Here is a 26910-nt window from a genome sequence, read left to right on the forward strand (position 1 = left end):
CTTTCGTCTAGCGGGTTTTCCGTCTTGCGAGGCGTTCGTCTTGCGGGGCACCACTGTACTTCCTCCTGTGTGAGTATAAAATATTCTACCTGAGAGGTAAAGACTTTCTTGTCCCAACAGGCTTTGGGGGAATTACTGTTTTTATCTAAAAGGATGCTACCACTTTTTATTGTAATAATTGGTACATTTTATATATTTTTATATATATTTAAAATTCTTCTAATATTTAATTACAGTGGTACCTTGGGTTAAGTACTTAATTTGTTCTGGAGGTCTGTTCTTAACCTGAAACTGTTCTGGGTTAGCAGAGTGTGTAACCTGAAGCGTATGTAACCTGAAGCGTGTGTAACACGAGGTACCACTGTAATTGTTGGGGGGAAATGAATTCCTCGACATTCGGTGAGATCAGCATTCTGTGGCTCCCCCCTAGATATCCCAGGGTCCAAATGATAGACCCACACTCTCAGTCAGGCATAGGCAAACTCAGCCCTCAGATGTTTGGGGACTAAAATTCCCATCATCCCTGACCACTGGTCCTGTTCGCTCAGGATCATGGGCATAGGCTGAGTTTGCCTATGCCTGCTCTCAGGTTTAATATGACACAAAGGTTTTATACTCACTGAAATTCTTGACGACAAAACGACTATAGCAACTGCCACCTTCGGTAGTCCTACAAGTTGTGTTTGATAGACGTTCATTTAGTTTCTTTACGCTACATAGCATAGCTATCACTGCAAATAGAAGAGAAGAAGAATACAGCAGTTCCTCAGTTGTTGACAAATGGAATCTACATTCCCAACAGTATACAATCTTCCAAGCCAGACATGAGAAGTCTTATTGGTCTCAGGATCCACATGGGTGGGTTGGAGGCTGCATGCACACTGACACACATCTTCCCTCTATCTCTCACATAGAAACATCTCCAGACACAAAGATGGAGAGACACACAGCCTTCATCCATTTTACTGTCATTTTACACTTTACACTTACACTAAAGCAGGGATGTCCTCCCCCACAAAACACAGTGAGGGGCACAATGGGATTTTAGCTGTCCCATTGCATACTTTCACATGCAGAACTCATGCGGTATGTGAAGAAAGCTAACCTCATCAAACAGAAGTACACTCCATAAGGATGTCTTCCAAAATTTGGAGTCCAGATTCTCAGTATTCCAATAACTTTAGCTTCCTTTATCCTTCCTAGAGTCAATATCAGTTTGCCTTCTCTAGCCCGCTTCATATCCCCTCCCACATTTGAAAAAGCAATTCAAGATTGCAGCTTCCTACTCACCTTCAGAAAGGATGGCCAAGAAGAGACAAATACTCAGGAAGATCTTCATAGTGCTGGAGAGATCAAAAGTTGAGGAGAACTCAGTTCAAAGAATCAGGTAATTGATGGAGGAAGAGGCTGACTTGGAGGATTTATAGGCCAAGAAAGGAGCCTGAGGGTTCCAGGTACACGGAACTGGTCCAGTGAGGGGGTGGGAAATGATGACAATAGAGATTGCATGCTTTCTCCCTGTAATTTTATATTGGAACACAAAGCACGGAGTAGAAATTGGATTAAGTAATTTTGGAGAACTGTATGAAATTCTGACAGCTGCCTCTTCCATTTCATTCTCAGAGATAAGAAACATACATTTTAAGTACTTGAATCACCTTTGGAAGCCCATGAAAATTCACCAAACAACTTTCCACTCTGTCCCACCTCAATTTAAACACAATGCCTCTGGGAACCACTCTTACAGAAGCATGCTTCTTCAGAAAGTACCCTGAATGAAACCACTTTGAGGTAACTGGAGTTTGACTGCTATTGGAATATTTCCTACCAAGTTCAAGTACTCTATTACTTCAAAGGCCCCACCGGCTGAGGGTCCTCTTCTTGCATCTACCCTTCTTGGGGAAATCCTTTGTGGACAACCACACCTTGTCTTACAACCTTATTTATTCACCCTGTTGGCTGTGTTTATCTGTCCCTCTCTTGTATGCCTCCTTATCCAACTCTAGCTGCTCCATTAACAAACTGTGCAGGGCTGCCATCTCCATGAATTCCTCTGCTGCTGGCATCAATCTGTCTGCTTGTGAAGAAATGGTGCATGGATGGCATCCGTGATTGATGAAGAAGGGAGTTTGCTGAGTAGATGCGTGCAGGGTGTTGTTATACAAAAACTCTGCCAAAGGCAGTTGGGACACTCAGTCATCTTTTTGATAGTTCACATAGCATTGAAGGTACTGCTGCAATGTGGCCTTGGTCCTTTCTGATTCCCCGTTCGTCTGTGGGTGCCTAGCCAAAGTGAGACACATTTCTACTTTGAGCAACTGCATGAGTTTTCATGAGGTGAACTGCCTCAAAGGCAATCCATGCAACCTGAATGCATGTTTCATGAAGAGCTACACTCTCCTGTGCCATGGGCAGCCTCTTACATGTCACGAACTGAGCCATCTTGGTGAACAAGTCTACTACCACCCAAATCACAGTCTGCTGCTGTGACAGTGGTAGGTTGATGATGAAGTCCATAGCTGTCACTTCCCACGGACCTTGTGGTGTCGGTAGTGGTTGCAGTAACCCAGTGGGCACCTCTCTGGGTCTTTTGGTCCGCTGACAGATCTCACAGGCTTTCACATACTCCTTAGTCTCCTCTCTCACTCCTGGCCACCAGAATTGCCTCGTCGCTTGGTATAGTGACTTATACTGTCCAAAATGTCCAGCTGTGGGGTTATCATGGCACTGTCGGAGGACCTTGGATCGCATTTTCGCTTCTAGAATGTAGATTGCCTCTCCTTTATATAGCAAGCCATCCTTTCCCTTGTACCCCTCAGCACTGTCTGCATCTCTCAGCAGCACCCGTAGCTTGTTCTCCACAAACTCTTCCGCTATCTTCCGTTGAAACTTGGACATCTCTGCCACAGTGCCCACTGCTAACTGCAGTTGCTTTAGGATAAGCTGACACACGGGAGCCAGTGTTTCTCCTTGATACTCCAGCTTTCTGGAAAGGTCATCCACACCCTGGTTCTGACTGCTGGCCACGTACTGCACTCTGAAGCTGAACCTGGCCAAAAACTGTTCCTACCAAATTTGCCTTTGGTTCAGAATATTCCCCACTAAGTTCAAGTGACTAGAACATACATCATCTTGCAGATACTGAGCAAAGAATTCAAAGGTCTTGGTTACATAGGATAGAGACTCATGTTGTTTATGCACACCAAAATAATTTCAATAGCTTCATTAATCTCATCACGACTCCACTAATAATACAAGGGTATATTTTTACTGAAGAATGCTGAGTCACACAACAGGAATTCAGTAACCTTAAACATATGAGTGTCTGGAGGCGGTTGGAGGATGGATGGCGGCTAACAGATTGAGGTTGAATCCTGACAAGTACTGTTTTGGGGGGACAGGAGGCGGGCAGGTGTGGAGGACTCCCTGGTCCTGAATAGGGCAACAGTTCCCCTGAAGGGCCAGGTGCACAGCCTGGGAGTCATTTTGAACTCATAGCTGTCCATGAAGGTGCAGGTCAATTCTGTGTCCAGGGCAGCTGTTTACCAGCTCCATCTGGCACGCAGGCTAAGACCCTATCTGCCCACGGACTATCTCGCCAGAGTGGTGCATGCTCTAGTTATCTCCCGCTTGGACTACTGCAATGCGCTCTATGTGGGGCTACTTTTGAAGGTGACCCAGAAACTACAACTAATCCAGAATGTGGCAGCTAGGCTGGTGACTGGGAGTGGCCACCAAGACCACATAACTTGAAAGGCCTACATTGGCTCCTAGTACATTTCCAAGCACAATTCAAAGTGTTGGTGCTGACCTTTAAACCCCTAAACGGTCTCGGTCCAGTATACCTGAAGGAGCATCTCCACCCCCATCGTTCTGGCCAGACACTGATGTCCAGTGCCAAGGGCCTTCTGGCGGTTCCCTCACTGCAAGAAGCCAAGTTACAGGGAACCAGGCAGATGGCCTTCTCGGTAGTGGCTCCCGCCCTGTGGAACGCCCTCCCACCAGATGTCAAAGAGAAATGTCAAAGAGAAAAACAACTACCAGACTTTTAGAAGACATTTGAAGGCTGCCCTCTTTAGGGAAGCTTTTAATATTCTATGCTGTTTTGTTTTTAACACTTGATTGGGAGCCGCCCTGGTGGCTGGGGAAACTCAGGCAGACTAGAGGGGTATAAATAAATAAATAAATAAATAAATAAAGTATGTTTTGCTGTGTTCTGTTTTATAAGCTGCTCTGAAGTGGCTTTTCCTCTTCAAGGCGGTTAAAACATATGTTAGATAAAATCCAATTAATCCATCCAATAAATATCAGTTTGCAGCAGCAGAACCAAGCTGTGGTAAAAGAGGGGTAGCACCCCCCCCCCAGTTCTGAATTCTACAAAGCATTTTAATACTTTGTTGGAAGCCACCCAGCCAGATGGGCGTGGTATAAATAATAAATTGTTGCTGTTGTTGTTGTTATTTAATAACAACAATAATTTATTATTTATACCCAGCTAACCTTCCTGCATTTCCCCAGCCACTCTGGGGATTCTACATCTAACACCTAGTTCTGCTTCCTGCAGATTTTTACCAGATCTGGCTTCTTATCCAATGACAGCTAGGCATCCTCAGGAGTCTTTCACTATGCAGAACCATTTAAATATTCAGCCTGGGTTCCTTTGGGAAGAATGCTGAGATCGAAATTTAATAAATAAATCAGATAAAAATTGAAGTGCCAACAGTCCTGCTCCATGTAGATTATAAAGGAGGTGCACATTCTGTCAAAGTCTCCTCTCTTATGCTTTACTGAGATTGCAGATAGAGAGATATGGAGCTGCATTTGGCTCCCAGGCCAGGGGATCCGAACCCCAGATACTGATTATAAAATGACTTCATAGTTTCTCAAACTGTTGTCTCTTTTGGCTTCCCTCACTCAGCCACATGAGCAATTGTGTCAATTAGAGAAAATTATGACAAAACCAGTTTTTCAGCAGGTACATTATGGAACGGCTCTTCTTCAGCAGGTACACTGGGTGAGCCACACTTGAAGCCAATAAGGAGTTTGGCTGCTGCAAGATGATTTCCTGTAAATTTCAGCTGGCCACAACTTGCAACAGCCTGCTAAATCTGTTCAAGAAAACCATTTTGACAGAGGCCAACCAGACGCCTGGCATAGCCAGCATGCAGGACCTGAGAACAACACCACTCCCCCACATCTGGTTCCCAGCAGCAGACATTAAGTGCCAAATTGCCCCAAATGGCAGATATAGAACTTAACCATCAAGTTTAGTAGCCATCAATCCACAAATTCATGGAGGATGAGGGTAATCCGCAATTTAGCACATTCAAGTTGTTGGCCACCATTACTTCTTCTGATACCCAATTCCAAAGATTAAATGCTTGCTGTGTGATGCAGTTATTGCATCTATTTGTCCTGAATTTACCCTCCTTCCATTTCATTGCTTGTCCACAGGTTCTATTGTTATGAGAGAAGGCTTGTAGACACAATGGCTGCATTTCCTCTGATATGAAAGCCAAGAAGCCTCTGGGAGCAGACTCTTTCATGCCCCTGCTTTGGTCTTCACTATGTCCCCAGGCCACCTCTGCACCAGCTCTGCCTCCCCACCACCATGCTTTGTTGTGGCCAACCTGCCTTCCTGCTCTGGTCTCGGGTGTAATTAGAGCCATGGTGACACTGGCAAGCGAGCGCAAGGCTGGGTGAGTGTCGGGTTTTGATGTGCCTGGGGCCTCCTACCAGTTTGTTGTTCCTACTCGGGAGCAGGGCTGTAGCTTGGGGGTGGTGTGGAAGGCCCCCGCCAAATTAAATATGGACACTAAATGGGTTACGTATAGAGAATTGTTACTAATAAAATTGAAGGAAGTTAACAAAATTAGAAAGAACATAACAGACTGGTTACAATACTTTCAGCTAAATGAAATATTTAAGAATGATAAAAAGTTAGGATTTTCGTATGAAATTTCAACTTTTCAGAGAGAAATAATAGAAAATGACGCAAAATCTTGAAATTGTACAATCTGCTGCTAGAATGGGAAACGAAAGATGAAGAGGTTCAGTCTGTTACGATTAAATGGGCACAAGATGTGGGTCATAATATTCATATGGTGGAATGGGAAAAACTATGGAAGAATGACATAAAGTTTACAGCATCTGTAGCAATCCAAGCAAATTATATGAAAATGATGTATAGATGGTATCTAACTCCTGTTAAATTAGCAAAAATGTATAAGTCTAAGGAAAGCAAGTGTTGGAAATGTAAAATTACAGAAGGGATATTTTTTCATATGTGGTGGGATTGTAAAATCATAAAGAAATATTGGGAAATGATTTATAATGAAATAAAGAAGATGTTTAAAATAACCTTTGTTTAAAAAAAGCCCAGAAACCTTCCTATTAGGTATTATAGGAGCGGACCTACCAAAATCACAAAAGAATTTGTTTATGTATACAACTACATGTCCTAGTTAAAGTAGATTGGCCAGTTAAATTAATGGAATATGCTGAAATGGCAAAACTGACAATGAAATTAAGAGGAAGAGATGACAACAAATTTAAGGAAGAATGGAACATGTTTAATGCATATATACAGAAGCATTGTATATGCTGCTGTTGGTGCTCCTGTGAGTGTTTGGGATGACCACTCCCTCCTTCAGCCAATTCTCTTGGACCCAAGGGGCAGGGTCTACACTCACACATACTCTGAACAGCTCTCTGCAGCAAGAGGCAAAAATGTTTTTTAAGTGTTCTTAATCCACTGCACCTCAAATGGTGGTATATATAATTTTATTATTTTCTTTCTGTTTGGGGTGGGACAAATGTTTAGTTGCGGCTTAGTTTAATTTTAGCTTAATTGTTTCTTGTTTTGCTTTTACTTTTATTATTTTGTTAAGTTATTGTTTGTATAGTTGTATAGTTTGCATTTTGCTTTTTAAAAAGAAGGGTCAGGGCTGCCTGGGAGTGAGTCTCAGCCAACAGAATGGCTAGGGCAGGTTCCACAGGAGGTATGTATTGGGACACCCAATCTGTGATCACGGGCTGGAGAAGGAGTTAAGCTAAGACCAGACCATGACATTACCAAGGAGGCAGGCTTAGTCGTTGTTTGAGGACTATCCCTGCCTCCAGGTCTGGTCCTGACCAGAAGGATACTGGAATCAGCAAGAGAAACCCACATGACCTGAAAGTGTTGCTGTGCAATGCCAGGTCAATTATGAATAAAACCACTGCCATCCACAACCTGATTGTGGATGGAGGATTTGACCAGGCATGTGTGACAGAGACTTGGTTGGATGAAGCAGATGGGCTTGTCCTTGCTGCTGCTTGTCCACCAGGTTTCTCTTATGCACAACACCCCTGGTCATGTGGGCGGGGAGGAGGGGTTGCAGTGATTTTTAGGAAGACATTAGTTTATACCAGGAGTCCTATTGGGAAGACCCAGTTTTCGGAGTGCATGTTCTGGAAGTTGGGCAATAGGGCAATAGGAGTAGTACAGGATTCCTTTTGGTGTACCGACCTCCCCGCTGCACCCCCCCCCCCCGGTGATAAAGTTGCTCAAATTCGGAAGGAGGAAGACTCCACTGTGGGAGCAGGGCTGGGAGAGTGCTAGAGTCCTGTCTAGTCATGTTACATGGGATCAATTCCAATCTGTTACCTCCACCATGGGACTGAAACTGCCTTGGTTGCATTGGTTGATGATCTCCGGTGGGCTAGGCACAAAGGTGAGAGCTGTTTCCTAGTTCTGCTGGATTTCTCAGCAGCCTTTGAAACCATTGACCATAACATGCTTCTAGACTGTCTAGAGGGGCTGGAAGCTGGGGACACTGCTATACAGTGGTTATACACTGTTATACAGTGGCAGTTTGGCTCTTAATGTCTGCTTCTGAGAACCAGCTGTGGGGAGAGTGGTGGAGGAAACTCAGCCAGATGGGCGGGGTATAAATAAATAATAATAATAAATAATAATAATAATAATAATAATAATAATAATAATAATAATACACAAGTTAATACATTAGCAGGGTTTTAAAAATTACTTAATAAGTAATTTAAATAAGGTTCAAACTGAACATTAGAAATGCAGTATATTGAAAAGGAATGGAACCAAAGAAGGGACTACAAGGAAGTCAATTTGTTTTGCTTTGTTTTTGTTTTGTTTTTGTATTGTTGTTATTGTTTATTTTTTGTCATTTTTGAAGATTAATAGTTATGAAAGAAAGAAAGAAAGAAAGAAAGAGGAATGCCCCCCCAGGGTTGCAGGCGAGGGGGCATGCAGACTCGTGGGGACAGGTAGCCCCCCAACAACATTACCCCCCTTAATAACCCCAGATTTGAGGGAACGGGATGAGCCTTTGCCTTGTGCACTCCAAAGTGCAGACTCCTTGGGGGGAAGCGGAGGAGGGAGTTGCAGCCCCCACAGAGTTAGCGTGCAGCGACCGGGCGCTCCCTTATCTCCCCCAAGGAAGAAGGCACAGAGGTGGGATCTGCACGGCTGACCCCTCTCCAGGAGGATGCCCCCCACCCACCAGCCCTGTCTGCCGCCAGCCACCCCCAAGGGTTTTGCCCGTCATTGCCCATGGGAAGCAGAGGGCTGGCAAAAGTGCAACAGGCATGGGAAGGCGCAAATTGAACCCACCCCTTTCCGGGCTCCAGATTCCCACACCCTCATATTTAATGCGAACTTAAAAGAAACAAGCAAGCAGCAGCCTTTTCGTTTCCCTCTTGATTTTGTAGGTAATCTTCTGCGTTATAAGAGGGCCATGAAAGGGGGGGGGGCGCAGCATGTTACCTGCGTGGATTAATGCCACCATGAAGTGCTTTCAGGGCAAACCCCGGAACCTCTCTCTCCAGGGACAGGAGCGAAATGCCACCCATTTCTTTGGATCACGGAAAAGATGGTGGAAGGGGGGTCTTTCCCCCAGGGTAGTACTTTGAGGTAGAAGGCCAGGTCAGCACCACTTGGGAATAAACAAGAGGGTCACCACATATCGTATTTTCACTCTATAGGATGCACCCGACCATAGGACGCACCTTGGTTTAGATAGGGAGAACAAGAAAAAAAATCTTCCCCTCTCTGCTCAGTGCCCCTTCAGCGAAGCAGCAGGAGAAACGGAGCCCCTTCCATTTCTCCTCCCGTTCGCTGAAGGGGCGCTGCACAGCTCTCCCTCTCTGCTGAAGCCAGGAGAGTCTTGGTCTCCTGGCTTCAGCAAAAGGAACCCGAAGCCTCCGGAGTGCAGCAGGACCTCCCGCTGCACTCCGGAGGCTTCAGGTGGCTATCCCTGAAGCCTGGAGAGTGAGAGGGCTTCAGCTCTCCAGGCTTCAGCAAAAGCAATGTGAAGCCAAGGAGTGCGGAGGGAGCGCTCCCTCTGTGCTTCGGAGGCTTCGCATTGCTATCGCTGAAGCCAAGGAGCCTGCATTCGCTCCACAGGACAGACACACAATTTCCCCTTAATTTTTAAAGGGGAAAAAGTGCGTCCTATAGAGTGAAAAATACGGTAGCTCAGAGAGTTGCTTAAATGTATCAATTTTACAAATAACAAAATTCCCTTTATTTTTTTTTGTGTTTTTTTTAAGTGTTCTCCAACAATTAATTAGAACTGAAGTTTCCTTAGAGAATTATCAAAGGGGAGAGAAAATGTTGGTGCAATTTTTGGGGTGGGATATAGGGTTGCCACCTATCCTGTTTAATACAGGGTTGTCCCTCATTTCAAAGTAAAATGTTGTGTCCTATATTGATTCAATACAGAACAGTTTGCCCTTTATTTCTCCTATTTCTGCTTCTCTGTTTCTCTTGTGTGCCAACGTAAGGATCCTCTCCAATTGCTTGCCTCTGCTCATTCAGTGAAGGTTTTGCCAGCTTGGCCAGAGAAACTTATCTTCCTTTCCTTTCTTCTCCTTTCCTTTCGATTCTGCTCCCTCTCCACATTCCAACCCCAAGGAAGACCAAACGAGGGCAAAGCCTTCATGCTGTCCCTTCCAGTTCCCTGAACCTTTGGCTGAGTTAAGGTGGCTATGTGCAGAGTTGCAGCCTGGGAGCACTGGACCCCGTCCTGCCATTTTACATCATGTTTTCTTCTTTGGCGACCCCTTGTAGCCGAGTAAGTTTGTTTTACATAAACATGGTTTTAACAGCGGGTCCGTAAGTGACTATGGAGGCCAATACTGGATCCACATGCCCTTCCAAAGTGAGGACATAGGTTTCCAAGGGGAGTTGATCATGGTGAGGGTTTGCCAAGCATGGCTTCCTCTTAGCACATTTCTCCCTTTTGTCCTTAGTTCGAGCGTCTTCAAAGTCCATGACACCTTTGGTAAAGGCTGTTCTGCAACTTGAGAGCTCACAGACCTGTGTTTCCCAATTGTTGGTGTTTATACTACCTTTTAAAAAAAATATTTGCCTTGAGAGAGTCTTTAAGCCTATTTTGTTGATGACTGGCATTATGCTTTCTATTTTTAAGTTTGGAATAGAGTTGCTTTGGAAGATGATAATCAGTCATCCTCACAACATGACCAGTCCAACAAATTTGGTGTAGAAGAATCATCGTTTCAACACTGATGATCTTTGCTTCTTCCAGTACACTGGCATTAGTTCGCCTGTTTCACAAGCATACAGTAAAGTTGGTAGGCAGCTACAAATGCCCCCAGTGGACTGTGCTTGGTAGGCAGCTACAAATGCCCCCAGTGGACTGTGCTTTAGAATTTTATTCAATATCCCCCTCTTAATAAGTAGGGTGGTAAGCTTTCATGGTGCACAGTATTTGTTTTAATTTTTTGCTACGCCTTCTATTTTCACAACCCCCCTTACACACCTGTTTTCAGCTGCTCTTCCTTTCCTCTCCTGTACTTTACTTACCTCCACTCTTCCTTGCAGACAGATCTCCCATTTCCACCTCTTCTCCTCTCTCCTATTCTGCAGTCTCCTTTGCACACGCATCATTATCACTCACTTTTTTCTTCCTCCCTGGCTTTTTTACTCTCCTTTTGTTACACAAAAAGCGGGATTGCTGCTACAGCTAATCCCCCCCCCCCCGTACTAAGAGACACAAAATCTCACTACGTTCTGCTAGGTTTGCTCAGTCAGAGCAGGGAAATAAAGTGGAATATAAAAAGCAAAGCAGGCTAAGTAAGCATTTGGTCATTTATTTGTTGCAACAAAGATTCAACCTCTCTAAGGACAAAGAACGGAAGACCCTGAACAATGAGTTTTTTTAAAAAAAAAGGTTTTAACGTTTCCAGCCCATAGGTAAGAAATCCCTCCCCACCAACAGCAGCAGAACATAGACATATGTCAGTTAAACTCCACACAAAAACAGGAGGAGTGATAAGACAGAATTATAGTTTGTCAGTTGCAGGCCTCACGCATTCCGGCCAAGATTTGTTGCAGAAGCAATTGTATGCATAAAGACCAACTCCTTTTGTTAAAAAAAAAATGTTCAGACAACCCAGACCCTTAGTTATTATTCAAAGCTTTACTTGCAGAACTGTCTTCAAAACAGAACAAAAACAATAGTGATACAACCCAAATAGTTGCATAGAATATATTGTGCTTGTTTAGCACAGGCTAAGCAACTTACAAAATACAAAAAAAAAATTATAGCAGACCAAAAATTATAGATCTGTCTCTCTGTACATGGACGCCATTGGCCTTCATTCCAGCCCAAAGCTGTTTGCTCCAAGAGTGCATCCTTTGTCTTTGGCTGCTTGAGAACAAAAACCTCACACAAAATGGAGACCCGTAGATTAACAAGGACATAGAAGGTGATTCTTTCTGTGATTGAAGTCAGGCATCTGACAGAACTGAGAACATTAACAGCTAACCCTCAACCTGCTAAACAGCTAGAGAGCTTTCCTTGCTCTTCTTTAGCTTCTATGGAAGCATGCGGAAGGATGAGATAGTATGAGCCACATGGCTAAAGAGTTTTATTATCTTCTACGCAGACAGCAAAGAAAAATACATCCTCTCTTTATGAAAGCAGAGAGCAACTGAAACAAAGGAACAAAGGAACAGGAAACCACTAACGTCACATCCGTCTCCTGTCTCCCATGAGACTTCCAACAGCATGGAATGTGTGGAATCAAAACAGAGCCTTGTGACTCTAAAGCACTGCTTAGTGGCAATCAGAAACTAACACTTAGTTGCATTTATTAATCTGGGGCTTTCTCCCCCCCCCCATGCTTCCCTAATTGCAATACATATATTAAAAGATTTCTGCACTTGAAATACTGCAGTTTTGCACTAGACCAGGAGGAAATGCTCAAGCAGTGGGATAACTCACTTGGCAGAGCATGAGACTGGTTTGTGGGTGCGAACCCCATGTTGGGCTAAAGATTCCTGCATTGCAAAAAGTTGGTCGGCCAGAGAATAAGGGATTGCCAGAAATGGAAACATAGTGTGTAGATTTGGGATTTCTGGGAGTGCCTCTTGTTAATTGCTTGACATTTTCAGTGGGAGGGTTATGCCACACATGGTGACCAGCTTCCACCACTCTTTAAACTAGTTAGGGCGATCCCAGGTGAAAGAGGATTATTGGTCTCATGTCTTCTTTTCTGTTGTTAGGCACTCTGGGAGCAGAATGCTGAGCTAGAGGAGCCTTTGATGCAATCCAGCAAAAATCCTCTTATGTTCCTGACTCCTGAATCTCTCGCTGGCTCTCCAGAGCTCTGCTAAACAGTAGTAGGCTGCACTGGGTGCAAATCTACAAAAAAAGCAGCTACAAATACCCTTGGTGGACTGCATTTTGGAGATTTCTTCAATCTTTCATCTTGATAAGTTGGGTGGGAACCTTTTTACTGTATTTGTCTGATCTTTTGTGATGCCCTTATGATATTGTAAACCACTCAAATATTTCTTTGAAATATAGAGTGGTATAAACATTTCATAAATCAATAAAATAACTAATCATTACCCATTTGTTCTTTTTAAAAACACTCCTCTTTGCCACTGCAGCTAACAAATATTATTAATTTGATGAATACAGACACAAAACACAGTTTTTATTTGCCACACCAATTTATTTTGATTATGAACAAAGATAAATTTAACCCTATACCATATTATCATGAGATAGAGCCCTCAAGCCCCACATTCCTACTTATCTATTCCCTGCATCCCTGCATCCCTTTCACCCTCCATTAAAAGCCAAATAGAGGGTTCAGGAGTCCTGTGCAGTAGCTCTTCCTCTCCCGCCACCGGGCAAGCAACTCCACCTCCACTGCTGCAAGAAACAGTGGGAACCAAAAGAAAGAAGACATTGCTCTCTCCTAACTACCCTTCAAAGTTCAGCTGCTCTAGGAGAGGCAGAGTATCACTGCATCGTGCTTTGGTTATAGTGCCTGAAAAGGCATAAAAATGCATTGAATTCTTGGCCATTGCACAAAATTTTGGTGATGCACAGCCGTGGAAATCCTTTTCGGGAATTGCACTGTCATCTAGTAAAGAAAAAGAGATATTTTCACATGAGTTCCTGGGTAGTAACAGGTGAGTTTGTGTGCAGAAGAGAGAATAGGAGCATTTTAATTTTTGTGAAGTGTATTGAGCAAGTATAGAAGGCATCTCAGAATCATACATGAGATCAATTTGACACAGATGTTTAAAATTTAGAAAAAGAAATATCCATTTTTTATTATGTTACAGGGGCCCATCTTCATCAATATTGCTTTCCAGATCGGTGGTCCATGGCTGTCTTTACTTCTTCTAAAAGGTTAGTGAAAACTTTCTTTTAAAAGGCAGTTTTACACATGATTAAACAAACAGATTATTTTGCTTCCTTCTCATACCCCTAACCCAGAAATATGGTGTCTCATCTATATATATGCAGAACAAAGATAATTTAATGCAGTTATATTTTCAGAAAAAGAGAATTTCACCCTACCAACACTTAGTGCATTTTCTGACAGAAAGCCACCAACAGAGCAAGAGAGCAGCCCACCACCCTGTCTCCACCTCATTGGCTGGCTATGCTACTTACCATGATCAACAACAAACTCTATGCACTGGGTCTGATCATCATAACACTTGATGGTCTCTGAGCCCTTACAGGCTTTTGAGAAAGAAGGAAAACAGGTCGGACACTCCTGCCCATTTAACTCAGGTTGTCGCACTGTGGAAAACAACCACTAAAATCAACGCACGGTTTCGGCCCATTTCTCCACCCTCCCTACCTTCCTTTTGTTGCAGTGTAATAATTTCTTATTATGTTTTCAAAAAATTGATATCTATGCATCAATGCATAATCAATTTTTCAGACTCCCCACCCCATTTTCCATGGTGTTTTTACTTCTTTTTCTCTGCTGCACAATACCTTCTATCGTATATACCAACACATCAATACTTTATTCTTTAATTTCTTATGCTGCTCATGTTTCAAATCCTGCTCGTGAGTTCATCCTACAATAATTCCTTAAATAGTCTTAAACGGGTTTCCATTCTTCCACAAAGCAATCATTCTTAGATTCTCTTATTTTGCCTGTTAATTTGCCAATTCTGCATAATCCATCACCTTACTTATCCATTCTTCTTTGGTGGTAACTTCTACTTCCTTCCATTTTTGTGCATAGAGAATCCTAGCCCCTGGTGTTACATACAGAAGCAAATTAATCTTATTTTTTTGAACTTCTTTCCCCATAAACTCCAGGAGATTTTGTTTTTTGTATATAATCACTTCAGACATCTTTTTTTATCTCATCATATGTCATTTTCCAAAAAAAACCCTTCACTGTCTTACAAGTCCACCACTTATAAACAAAAGTTCCATGTACCCATTTATACTTTCAACAATTATTTGCAACTATTAGCCAATTTGATAAATACCATTTATACATTATTTCCATGTAATTTCCTTTGAGAGTATAACAGGCAATACATTTCATATCAATTTTTCCAACCTTTCCCATGCATCCATTTCTATATTATGTGCTAGATCTTTAGCCCATTGCATCATTGCAGATTTTACCAGCTCATCTTTTGTTGTCCATTCTAGTAACATTTCATACATTTTAATCATTTTTTCTTTTCCTTAAAGCAGAACTTTTTCAACGTCAGAAATTCGATCCATAAGACCTTTTAATACATTTTTTTAAAAATACACATTAATTTGAAAATATTGGAAAAGTCAGAAGAAATGTGAGCTTGGGTATCACCCATCTCCATTTTCTTCTAACTTTTTAAAACCTGCATTTCCTAAAAAACATGATATGTCTTCCTTTCATGTAAGTCTTGATATTAGGTCCACACATTATACAAACTTCTCCTTATACAATTATTTAAAAATTCTCAATGTGCCTTTATCTTATCATACCACAGGTGAACATACCACCCATACCGATTCCCATATCCTTCCAAATCTAACAAATTTGTATTCTGTAAAGATATCCATTCCTTTAACCAAATCAGACAGGCTGCTTCATAATATAATTTTAAATCTGGCAATGAGAATCCATCTCTTTCCTTAACATCTGTTAGTTGTTTAATTCTTTTTTCCATTGCTTGAATAAGTCCATGTTACTTATTACCAGAATTGTGTGAAGTAGAAATGACATCTTAGGCAAAATATTCATTTTTATCACCAAGATTCTTCCCAAAAGAGAAAGTTTCATTCTACTCCAGCTTCCTATTTCTTGTTTAATCTTACTCCACACATTCAGGGAATAATTTTGAAACAGATTTGCATTCATATTTGTTATCCAGATATCCAAATTTATCACCTTCTTTTCTATCTTAATATAGTTATTTCTTGCAGCTTCTCTTTACCTTGCCGGTTTATATTTTTTGTTAACATTTTAGTCTTATTCTTAGTTATATAAAATTCCTGCTAAATTACCACACTGCTTTATTACATCCAATACCTTAACCACACTTTCCAACAGGTTTTCCAGGAACAATACCACATCAACTGCAAATGCCCTCAGTTTGTAAGTTTGAAGGCCCACTTGGAGGCTTCATATATCATTATTTTCTCTAATATCCCTACACACCCCTTCTTACCCTATAATAAGCATTAACATTGAAAGCAACCTTGTTTTGTTCCCTTAACAATAATGCATTTTTCTGATAGATACTATTATGTTTGCAAATTGCTCCTTATATATAATGCCTTTATTCCGCTCACAAATCTATCCCCAAACCACATTATAACCAGTAATTTTCCCCTAAAACACCACGGATAAGCGGATAAGCGGCTTAGTGGCTTAGAAAAGGGGGGGAAGGGGAAAAACTTGCAGGAACTCGCAAGACATTTTCGTCTTGCAAAGCAAGCCCATAGGAAATTCGTTTTGCGAAGCACCTCCAAAACGGAAAACTCTTTCGTCTAGCGAGTTTTCCGTCTTGCGAGGCATTCATCTTGCGGGGCACCACTGTATTTGCTTAGGTTAGTTTGGGAGACTTCCCTTCATTCCCTAGCAATGCAAACAGTCTATGGAAGTTAAGCCTGTTATTTAAGACCTTTGCATTCTTAATTGGCTTTTGTTTTCTTGTCCTTTTCACTTTACTTTCTTTGATCTGGGGAGCATTACTGAAAGTTTTCAGCCTCCTGTTCCCCAAGGTCATGGGTGAGGGATCTTGCAATGCCATATTCAAAAAGCCAGGATGTCACCCTGTAGCTGGTGTTCCAGAGGTGGAGTTACTACTAGGTAAACAGTGCTTCCATGTACTCTAGATTCCATCACAGTGTCCCATTGCACCAGAAGCAGTTTAGTCATACTGGCCACATGATCCGGGAATGTTTAGGGGTATTCTCATTTTCCTACTCATATTGAAATACCGCCCCTCAATGAGGCCAAACTTAGATTCACAAACTGTTTAGGGGTATGTGTACCCCTGCATCCCCTCAGAAAAAACTGTGCCAACACCATATTAGAAGGGCCAGGATGCCACAATGTAGCTGGTGTTCCAGAAGTGGAGTTATTTCTAGGTAAACAATTTTCCCATGCCTTCTGGCTTTGTCAGGGAGAATAGAAACAGATGCATCAAATCAGGCCACAGGGGCGGTGTTACTGCAGCAGGATAGAGAAGGAAACTGGAGACCATGCACCTTTCACTCTAGGAAGTTAAACCGCTTTGAACAGAATTACATGATTTGGGACCGCAAACTGTTAGCCATAGTTGGAGTGTTCAAAAATTGGAAGCATTTTTGGCAGGTGTGCAATGGCAGTTAAAGGTTCACACAGACCATAAGAATCTGGAATACTGGAAAACAGCTCGGCAGTTAAACCAAAGGCAAATCAGGTGGGCAGAATTCTTTCCTGGGTTCAATTTTAAGCTAGAGTATGTGCCAGAAGAGCAAATGGTCGGGCAGATGTGCTGTTGAGAAAGCCGGAGTATTTGGAGGAACAGTCACCTCCAACAGTAAGGCACACGTTTGAATCAGAGCAGTGGCAGTGTGCAGCAATGGTAGTAAATGATAGGGAGCTACAGACGTTAACTGCTGATGATGGGTATGCAAGGAAGAAGTTAGCTGAACTGAGCCAAGGGAGAAGTAGAGAAGGTGGTTTTGAAGAGAGAGGAGGCTTTCTCTATTACAAGGGGATACTGTACATAGCAGGAGATGAGCTACGAGCCAAAGTTCTCAGGCAGCATCATGATAGCCCCACTGCAGGGCATTTTGGTCACAGCAAGACCATATACCTAGTCACTAGGGAATTCTGGTGGCCCAAGATTAAGGAGGATACCGCAGAATACGTGAGGGTGTGTGAAGTCTGTCAGAGAGCCAAAGGGCAAAGGACAGCCCCAGCTGGGCTGTTACAACTGTTACCCACCCCAAGTAAACTGTGGGAAGTGGTATCCATGGATTTTATTACTGACCTGCCAGTGTCACAGAAAAAAAATAGTTATTTGGGTGGTGGTAGATGTGCTGAAAAAGATGGCACATTTTGTACCTTGCTCTAAGATACCTTCCGCACAGGAGACAGCAGGGTCGTTAGTTGGATCATGTGTTTAAGTTGCACTGTATGCCATTAAGGCTAATCACGGATCGCGGAAGTCAGTTTACTTTGCATTTCTGAAGGAAGTTAATGCAGTTGTTAGGGGTGGAGGTCAGAGAGGACCAATGCCACCTTGCAACAATACTTGAGGTGCTATACATGCTACCAGCAAGACGATTGGGTAGAGAAGTTGAACCTGGCCGAGTTTGCGGACAACAACGCAGTGCACACATCCATGGACATGGCACCTTTTGTGGCAAACTAGGATGTGCATCCCAGGGCCTTTCTGGGTAGGGAAGAGGTGCTGTCAGTACCAGCAGCTGAGGAGTTTGTGGAGGAAATGGAGTACTTGCATAAGATAGTGAAAGAAAACCTGGAAACATCGAAGGCAGCTTACAAAAGGACCTCAGACGCACATAGGCAGGAGGGAGAGAAAATCCAGGTAGGAGACAAGGTGTGGTTGTCCTCAAAGGGGTAGCCATTCAAAGGGAGGTGCAAGAAGCTAGAGCCAAGAAGGCTGGGGCCGTTTGAGGTGGTGCAGGAGATTAATCTGGTGTCCTTTAGGCTCTGGTTGCCAGAGACAATGAGGATACACCCAGTATTCCACAGGGCTTTGCTGTCTCCATTTATTCCAGCACACAGGTACCAGGGGGAGAGGACAGAACATCCTCCCCCTCCTACACTGGTAGAAGGAGAGAAGGAGTACGAAGTTCAGGAAATCTTAGATTCCAGATGGCACAGGAGGAAACTACAATACCTTGTAGCTTGGAAAGGCTTTTCATCAGCCGAGAACTCCTGGGAACTGTTGGAGCATGTCCATGTGCCACGATTGCAGAGGGAGTTTCACAGGAGACACCCCCACAAGCCCAAACCTAGGAATTGGGCAGAGCCAGAGAGTAGTTTGGACAGTGACAAAGAGATAGAGCTACCGGAAGATTTGGACCTTCCCCCTGCAGACAGAGAGGAGGAAGGGGATTGGGGAGGGCTTAGAGACGGAGGGTTATGTCAAGAAGGATTTGGAGGAGCAAAGGACAGAAGAGGCAGAACAGGGGCTCAGGGATGCTGAAGAGCCCCGCAATCACCCAGAGACAGAGGTAGCGGAAGAGGGTGTGGAGAGTCACCAGGGAGAGCAGGGGCTCAGGGATGATGAAGAGCCCTGCAAGCACCCAGAGGCTTCGGAAGGAAGCTCAGACTCAGGAAGGGAGGGGGCTTTCAAATCAGCACAGACAAGGAGGGAAATGAAACATAAGGATCAAAGATGTCTCACGCAATTCCCACACCTACTTTGTTGGCATGGGAATCATAGGAAGCCACTCCCCAAATCTGACTCAACGGGTTTGGAAGTGTAATTCTGAACTGTAGCTATTTCTTGTATATATGTAATAAAGACTGTAAATACGAAGCTGACTGTGCTGGGGTGTTACTGCGAAGGGGAAACACCACCTTTACAGGCTTCCATCAAAGTGTCTCATTGCACCAGAAGCAGTTTAGTCATGCTGGCCACATGATCTGGAAAGCTGTTGCAGACAAATGTCAGCTCCCTCGGCCTAAAAAAAGTGAGGTGAGTGCTGCACTACATAGTTAATTTCAACTGGACTTAACTGTCTAGAGGTACTTTACCTTTACATTTTTCCTTACTATGAGGTATCATGGGGACCACCTTTGGTGTCCTCTAACCAGCTACAGGGAAGCTGTGATCTATCTTGGGCTTCATCGAAGATCTCCAATGCCATCTGTTTGATATCGTTTGTCTAACAGCAACCAAGGAAAACCCTTAAAGCCTCAATGCTATTTATGCTTGAGGATATATACAAACACGCATATACTTACTTTGAAAAAATTTCTTGTAGCAGTCTCTAGCATGACAGCAGAACCTGACATCTCGCAAGAAATGATCTTTTCCTGAAGTGAAAATGTAGTTCCCTGAGGTGCAATCTGTAGTACATCCCATTTCAGTTTCAAGCTTTGTAGAGCCATCTGTGAGAGATAATTCGAATACCTAGATCAGCTAAAATTCAAATCATTACTCTCCTGAATGATTTTTTTGTGATGCTCCCTTATAAACATACGTTGTGCAAATGGGTGAATAAAGAAAAAGAATCTGGCAAGTACTGAATTAAGCAAGCGAATTGTTAAAGTAGTTTCTTCCTGAATCCGTATAAATTACTCTGCCAAACCATGTGAATATTCCAGGATAGTTCTTAGAGAGTGGAGAATACAGTTTTCTCTTTCCTCTAATTTTCTCCTTCTCTTGATCTAACTTCTGACTGCATATCTCAAGGGAATAAATCTTTTTCCATGCATCTTTCTATGGGGAAATGTCTGAATAAGTTTTCCTTTTTCATGAAAAATATTTTTGTAGGTTCAGCTGCTGTCAGATTGTAACCAAAAGGGTCTGGAGTTTTGTGCTGCTTCTATATATTTAACAGGCCTATTTGACAAGAGGTGGGGTGGCCTGGATCGGGTAGATTCTTTCTGATTGGTTTGAGAATCTCCATTCCATCCCTCCTTTCCAGGAGTGCAGTTTGCAGCCCAGCATGACTGTGGATGGGTTTGGTTTGGTTGTCTGATGGGTTTCTTGCAGACATTCCTGTGCAAGGAGAAACTCAAAAGAACAAGGGGGCCAATCAGCCTGCCTTTTAGAGTACAGAACTAGCTACTTTTGGGTATGGTATGTAGCAAATGTGCTTTCCATAACAGTGAAAAGGACAAATTGTTAGAATCTATTGTGGCCATTGTATGAACAGAAAGAGAATTGGTTTCAACTATTAAGATTCCTTTGATCCTTTGATTGGTGAAATGAAATCACGTGTAATCTAGAAGTGTATAAAAACCCCCAACATTGATTTGGATGTGGTTCTTTACAGTCTCCTCCTTATTTTTGAGGCTGTGCCTATGCAGATTTGCATTTCATTATAGGCCTATCTTTTCACTTGGAGCCTACATCCTTTCCTTTTAGGTTTCTGGGAGGAAAACCTCCATTCTAAGAAACTCGTTTGAAATGTCAGGCGTCTGATAACTGTGATAGAGAGCTTTGTATTTCTTCTTCATTTCTTGTTCCTTCACTTCTTTATTTTATTCCTTTCTTATTCTTGCTTTTATGTATCCTTTTTCTTTAGATTAGCTTGGCTTTTATTGTATTTTATGCTGAAAACTTTCAATAAAAATGATTTAAAAATAACAAAAGACAAAACTAATTAAAACTAATCAGGTTTTGGTTTCCGGCCTGACATCATGGTCATGGTGGTTGAGCTCTTCTGCCCTCCAGGGCAGGGTAGCTGCCTGGACAGGGGAAAGCCAGGATTTATGAGGTAAAATTCCTGGCAATGCTTTCCAGGGGTCTGGGGAGTGCACGGTATCCCACGGTGTCACTTAAACTCATATCTCCTAGCTTGAAAGGCAGTGCGGGTGCAGCCTGGGAAATGTGTCCCTGCCATGGACAAACCTCCATTTCTGGCATGATCTGTGATCAGTTCCTCAAGAATTCGGAATATTGCATTAATTATGGGGCACTCCTGTAATGGCATATGGTAAAGGGCTGCAACTAATCAGCTGCCAAAAGGACTGGACTTGAGCCCTGAAGTTATCTTAATGATTTTCAACAAGCTCAAAAATACTTACAATAGCCAGAATGGGAGGGGAGGCAAAGCAATGTTTCTAAATGGCTCCCCCCCCCCCGTTGACCTTTCCTGCAACACAAAAGAATAATGTGCAGACATTTAGAGGTTATCTGTTATCTGGAGGAAGAGAGAGGACCAATGATTTATGCCCAATTAAGGGTTTTACAAATATATATATATCTTCCCCTCTCGACTGAAGAGGAATGGATTTTATATACAGTTTCTTTGAACTGTATGAAGAAAGAGTGGATGAGAGAGTGGTTTCCTAAGGACTGCTACTGTATTTTTTGCTCTATAACACGCACCTGACCATAACAAGCACATCGTTTTTAGAGGAGGAAAACAAGGGGGGAAATTCTGGATGAAACAGTGGGTGTATCATTTTTGTGCCTCATGCTGTGGCCACAGACATGTGATCTGATGGTGAATTTGGGGTGACCCAATGCAAAAATCCTGAGAATCCCTGTGGATCCATGCTTTGTAACCATGTTTTTGCACCATTGCAGCCCCAGGCAACAGTGGGTGCGTGATTTTTTTGGTGCAGGCTGTAGCCATGGACATGTAATGTGATCTGATGGTGAATTTGGGGTGACCCAATGCAAAGATCCTGAGGATCCATGTGGATCCGTGCTTTGTAACCATGTTTTAAGTGGGGAGGGAAGGAAAAACACAGAAGGGACAAGGAGCACGAGAGGGGTGTGCAGAGAAGCAGCTGGCTAAGAATGCAGGAGAGGGGTTTAACAGGAGTGAGGAAAGGAAGGCAAAAATTTCCCCCCGCCCAACCACCCAAGCCATCCCTCTCTCTCTCTCTCTCTCTCCCACCTGCATGTTTTCCAGCTGCCTGCGAGTCCCTAAAATGCTTCCCTGGACGCAGCAGCACCGGAGCACGGAGAGGAATTAGAAGGAAGGACGCGATCCTTTCTGTTCCCCTCTGCTTGCCTGGAGGGGAGGGGATTTCCCTGCTCTTTGTTCTGTTTGAGCAAACAACAACCAAAACAGAAGGGGGTGAGCAGTAAGACCCTGAGGCAGAATGCAGGAAAGCAACAGCTTCCTCTCTTCAGGCGTCCCTCCTCCCTGACGTACGCGCAATCACATTTTTGCCTGATTTTTGCCCCTGCACTCGGGCCAGTTGGCTCAAGGGAACACACATTCGCTCAATAACACGCACAGACATTTCCCCTTACTTTTAAAGAGAAAAAATCTGCATGTTATAGAGAGAAAAGTACGGTAATTAGACTTCCCAGGAGTTTATAAATATGATTTTGATTTTTAACTGCGAGCTGTGGAAAACAATCCCCAGGATTTTAATGGCAGAGAAGGCATCTTTTCGGGAGTTATATATAACTCGGAACGTCCTTGAAAAACAGAAGGGATGTTTTCAAAGGAATAGAATGGACTGAGAAAGTTAGCAATTAATCTCTCTCCACTCTAAGTCTGTGAACAGACTTCTGAAAAGGCTGCACGTGTGAGATGGTTATTTTATATGTTTGGAAAATATCAATGGTGCTGTGTGTAAAAAAACCAAGAATGTTAGCTAGGGAAATGGATTACGACTAATAGAAGGAGGTGATTAAAAGAGAAGAATGAATGTGGCAATATCAGGAAGCAATGGACACATGTTTGTGAAAGGAGCAGGAAACCTTTTTTGTAAACAAAAAAATTGTATTAAATTTAAATGATCTGGATTGTTTTGTTAAAATTCTGAAAACTAATAAAAATTTATTTATTTATTTATTAGCTTCTACTACTGTAACCACTGTTTGCTGGATCAGCCTATTCTTGCAACTCCCCCCCCCATGAAATTTAGTTCATTTTCCTTTTCTTGTTTTTACCCTGAACCTGATTTGATTTATAGATTAATAGCTCCTGTAAAAGTAGCAAACAAGGTTCCGATTCAGTGTCACACCTCATCCATATCTTAATGATGTTCCTTTCTTCAACTTGATTCTGTATATTGATGACTTTTGTAAAACAAATGACCGTGATAAATTCATGTCTGGTTATGTTGTGGTATCTGACTATGAAATTCTTCAAGTTTATTTCCTTTCAGATATTAAAAGGTGCCCAAATTCCTGAGGTCATCACTTCTATCCATGCCTACACCAAGCCTGGAGACTTGCTTATCTCCTGTGATACTGTACCATTCTGTGTGCCAAAATGTGGGGGGAGATTAATTTTCTTATTTCTGTGGATTTTTCTATACATTGGTTCCTCATTTATTCCCTTTTTCTATATCTTAAAATGAAAATATTTTGCTTTTAGGAAATAGGAGAGCCAAACATGCAGCTCCTCTTGGCTCTGTTCCTGGCTGTTTCATTATTTTTTTTTATACTTTATAACTAAAAAGATTTCTATTCCTTAGTGATTGCAGTTTTCTCCCCCAAAGGGGAAAAATAAAGAAAATGCTGTTGTTAATTTAGTCCTAGTGATGTTTATGTCAACCTAAATGTTATTCCTGCTCTTGGTTCATCAGCATGCTCAGGTGTCTCATAGGCCACAAGAGTGGGAAAAGGGAGAAAATGATAAATATTGAATATTGTTGTGCGTTATGCTGGGTTTGTCAATAGATGCCACATAACACAAGCTAATTTCTTGGTTTCGCTAATTACATTAGTCAAGGAAGGGTAAATTGTGTGCAGTGTGCAAGTTATGCCCCTGGGTTCATCCCAAATAAAATCTTAAATTGTGAGTTTAATAAAATCACTGCAAACACCACCCATAAATCAAACATAGGTCCCATAAAATACTTTTCAGGGTGGCATAAGTAGCACAGTCATTCCATGTTGTCCAACCATCATATGGTTGCTGCAAGCTGGAAAATATTGAGATGTCACTACTGGATATGTGGGGAGTGAGTCTGAGTATTTCCCCCATATTGATTGGCATTTGTTATGTAAAGTAGGTACTTCCACCTGTGTGGGTATAAAATATTCTGCCTTAAAATGAATATGGAATCATTCCTTTCCAATAAATAAATAAATAAATAAATAAATAAATAAATAAATAAATAAATAATGGGGGAACGATAGAGAAAATATTAATTTCATGGAACTGTATCATTTGGATTATTCCATATTCTTTTGAGCCTAGGACCTATGGTTTTCTGGGAGACATACCTCCAGTCTATGAACCTTTTCAATTTTCCCAACAATGGGATTGGAAGCCCCTTTCCCCCAAAACATCATGCCATCTGGAAAGACTGCAATCTTTATCCCTACACCCAGCTCAGGGGATCAGGCAAAAGAGCAACTATTACCAGTAGCTTCTTGGGGTTTGCTAGATGTTGCCATAGGTGAACTCTAACGTTGGTCATTCCCAACTGTCTTTCAACCAACAGGAGGACTGGTTGATCAATGGTTGAACACATGTTTTCTTGTATTCATCACGGGCTACACACTTGACCACTGCATCACTTGTATTTGAACCCACAAAGAGTAGACTCTGATTATGTTGGGTACTAATGAGTGGAGAGTGACCTGCCAGTGAGGTATTGTTACTTAGGATTTGGCCATTGGGAAAACCAGTTGGTGACGGAGCTGTGAGGCAAAGGCCGGAGAAAGATGAGGCCTGAATATTCATGCATAATGTATTAACAGTAATCAGGTGGTAAAGCTCAGAAGAAGGTTGCCAGTGGTTCTCCAAGGCTAAGAGGCTGCCCTATGGAAAGGTGTGGGGGAGGCTGCATACTTTATTAGTTATTGACATGGAAAAGAGCCATTTCACTGCCTGCTTCCCAACACTGGAAATCCCTCCCAGGAGAAGCTAGATAGCCTCCCATCTTGTCCTTCTCCTGGCAGGTGAAGACCTTGTCTCAACAGGCTTTTGAGGAATTACTGTTTTTATTGAAAAGGTTGATACCACTTTTATTGTAATCATTGATACATTTTACACATATTTTATATAGTTTTAATTCTACTAATATTTAATTAATTGTTGGAAAAAAAGAATTTCTCAACACTGGGTGAGATCCGCATTCTGCCCCCCCCCCCCCCCGGATATGTCAGGGTCCAAATGATGGACCCACACACTCAGGTTTAATCTGACAGAAAGGATTTATACTCACAAAATCTTCTGCCAATAACACGAAGAAAGCAACTGCCACCTTCGGAAGTTTCACAGGTGCCTTTTGAAACACTATCATTTAGTTTCTTTACTTTACATATCTCAGCTGTCACTGCAGAGACAAAAGAAATATTCAGCACCAAATACATCAGTTCCTCAGGCATTGAGAAATGGAATCTACATTCCCACGTGGATACAATCTTCCAAGCCGGACATGAGCAGCCTTATTGGTCTCAGGATCCACATGTAGTGGTGGGTTGATGTAGGTATGCACACTGACACACATCTTCCCCCTATCTCACACACAGGAACATCTCCAGACAGAAAGATGGAGAGACACACAGTCTTCATCCATTTTACTATTATGAATGCATACATTAAAGCAGGGATGTCCTCCCCCATAACACACAATGAGGTGCACAATGGGATTTTAGCAGTCCCATTGCATACTTTCACAGGCAGCACACATGTTGTATGTGAAGAAAGCCAACCTCATGAAACAGAATTACACTCCACAAAGCTGTCTTCCAAAATTTGGAGTCCATATTCTCAGTATTCCAGTATCTTTAGCTTCCTTTATCCTTCCTAGAGCCAATATCAGTTTGCCTTCTCTAGCCCGCTTAATATCCCCTCCCACATTTGAAAAAGCAATTCAAGATTGCGGCTTCCTACTTACCTTCAGAAAGGATGGCCAAGAAGAGACAAATACTCAGGAAGATCTTCATAGTGCTGGAGAGATCAAAAGCTGAGGAGAACTCAGTTCAAAGAATCAGGTAACTGATTGAGGAAGAGGCTGACTTGGAGGATTTATAGGCTAAGAAGAGGAGCCCTAGGCAGAACTGGTCCAGTGAGGGGGTGGGAAATGATGACAGTAAAGATTGCATGCTTTCCCAAACATCTTGTAATTTTATATTGGAACACAAAGCATTGCATTAAGTCATTTTTGGGAACTGTATGAAATTCTGACAGCTGCCTCTTCTTTTGCATTCTCAGGGATAAGAAACATATATTTTAAATCCTTAAATCACCTTTGGAAAGCCCATGAAAATTCACCAAATAACTTTCCAGTCTATCCCACCCCAATTTCACCACAATGGGAGCCACTCTTACGGAACCACTCTTCTTCAGAAAGTACACTGAATGAACACCCCTTTGAGACAATTGGAGTTTGACTGCTATTAGAATATTTCCTTCTACGTTCAAGTGGCTAGAACACACATCATCTTGGAAATACTGAGCAAAGAATTCAAAGGTGTTAGTTACATAGTATAGCCACTCATGCTGTTTATGCACAGCAAAATAATTTCCCTACCTTCATTAA

At 42.4% G+C, this 26910-nt stretch overlaps 1 long non-coding RNA gene across 3 annotated transcripts in view; it reads right to left on the minus strand.

The window, feature by feature from the left end:
* LOC309346221 overlaps window positions 1-26358 on the minus strand; it is a 40557-nt gene extending 14199 nt beyond the window's left edge. The window contains exons 1-5 of one of the 3 annotated variants that reach the window (XR_014158487.1): window positions 26266-26358; window positions 25591-25701; window positions 19738-19884; window positions 13959-14090; window positions 12997-13419 (exon numbers count right to left, since the gene is read on the minus strand). This is a non-coding gene — a long non-coding RNA (uncharacterized lncRNA). Of the gene's footprint in view, window positions 1-12996; window positions 13420-13958; window positions 14091-19737; window positions 19885-22349; window positions 22679-25590; window positions 25702-26265 lie in introns of those variants that run through there. The other 2 variants (XR_014158486.1, XR_014158488.1) reach the window with 2 other exon arrangements.
* Window positions 26359-26910: the final 552 nt, after the last annotated feature.

The sequence above is a fragment of the Podarcis erhardii genome, assembly GCF_964252035.2.
Source record: "Podarcis erhardii genome assembly, chromosome: 7".
Classification (NCBI taxonomy): Eukaryota; Metazoa; Chordata; class Lepidosauria; order Squamata; family Lacertidae; genus Podarcis; species Podarcis erhardii.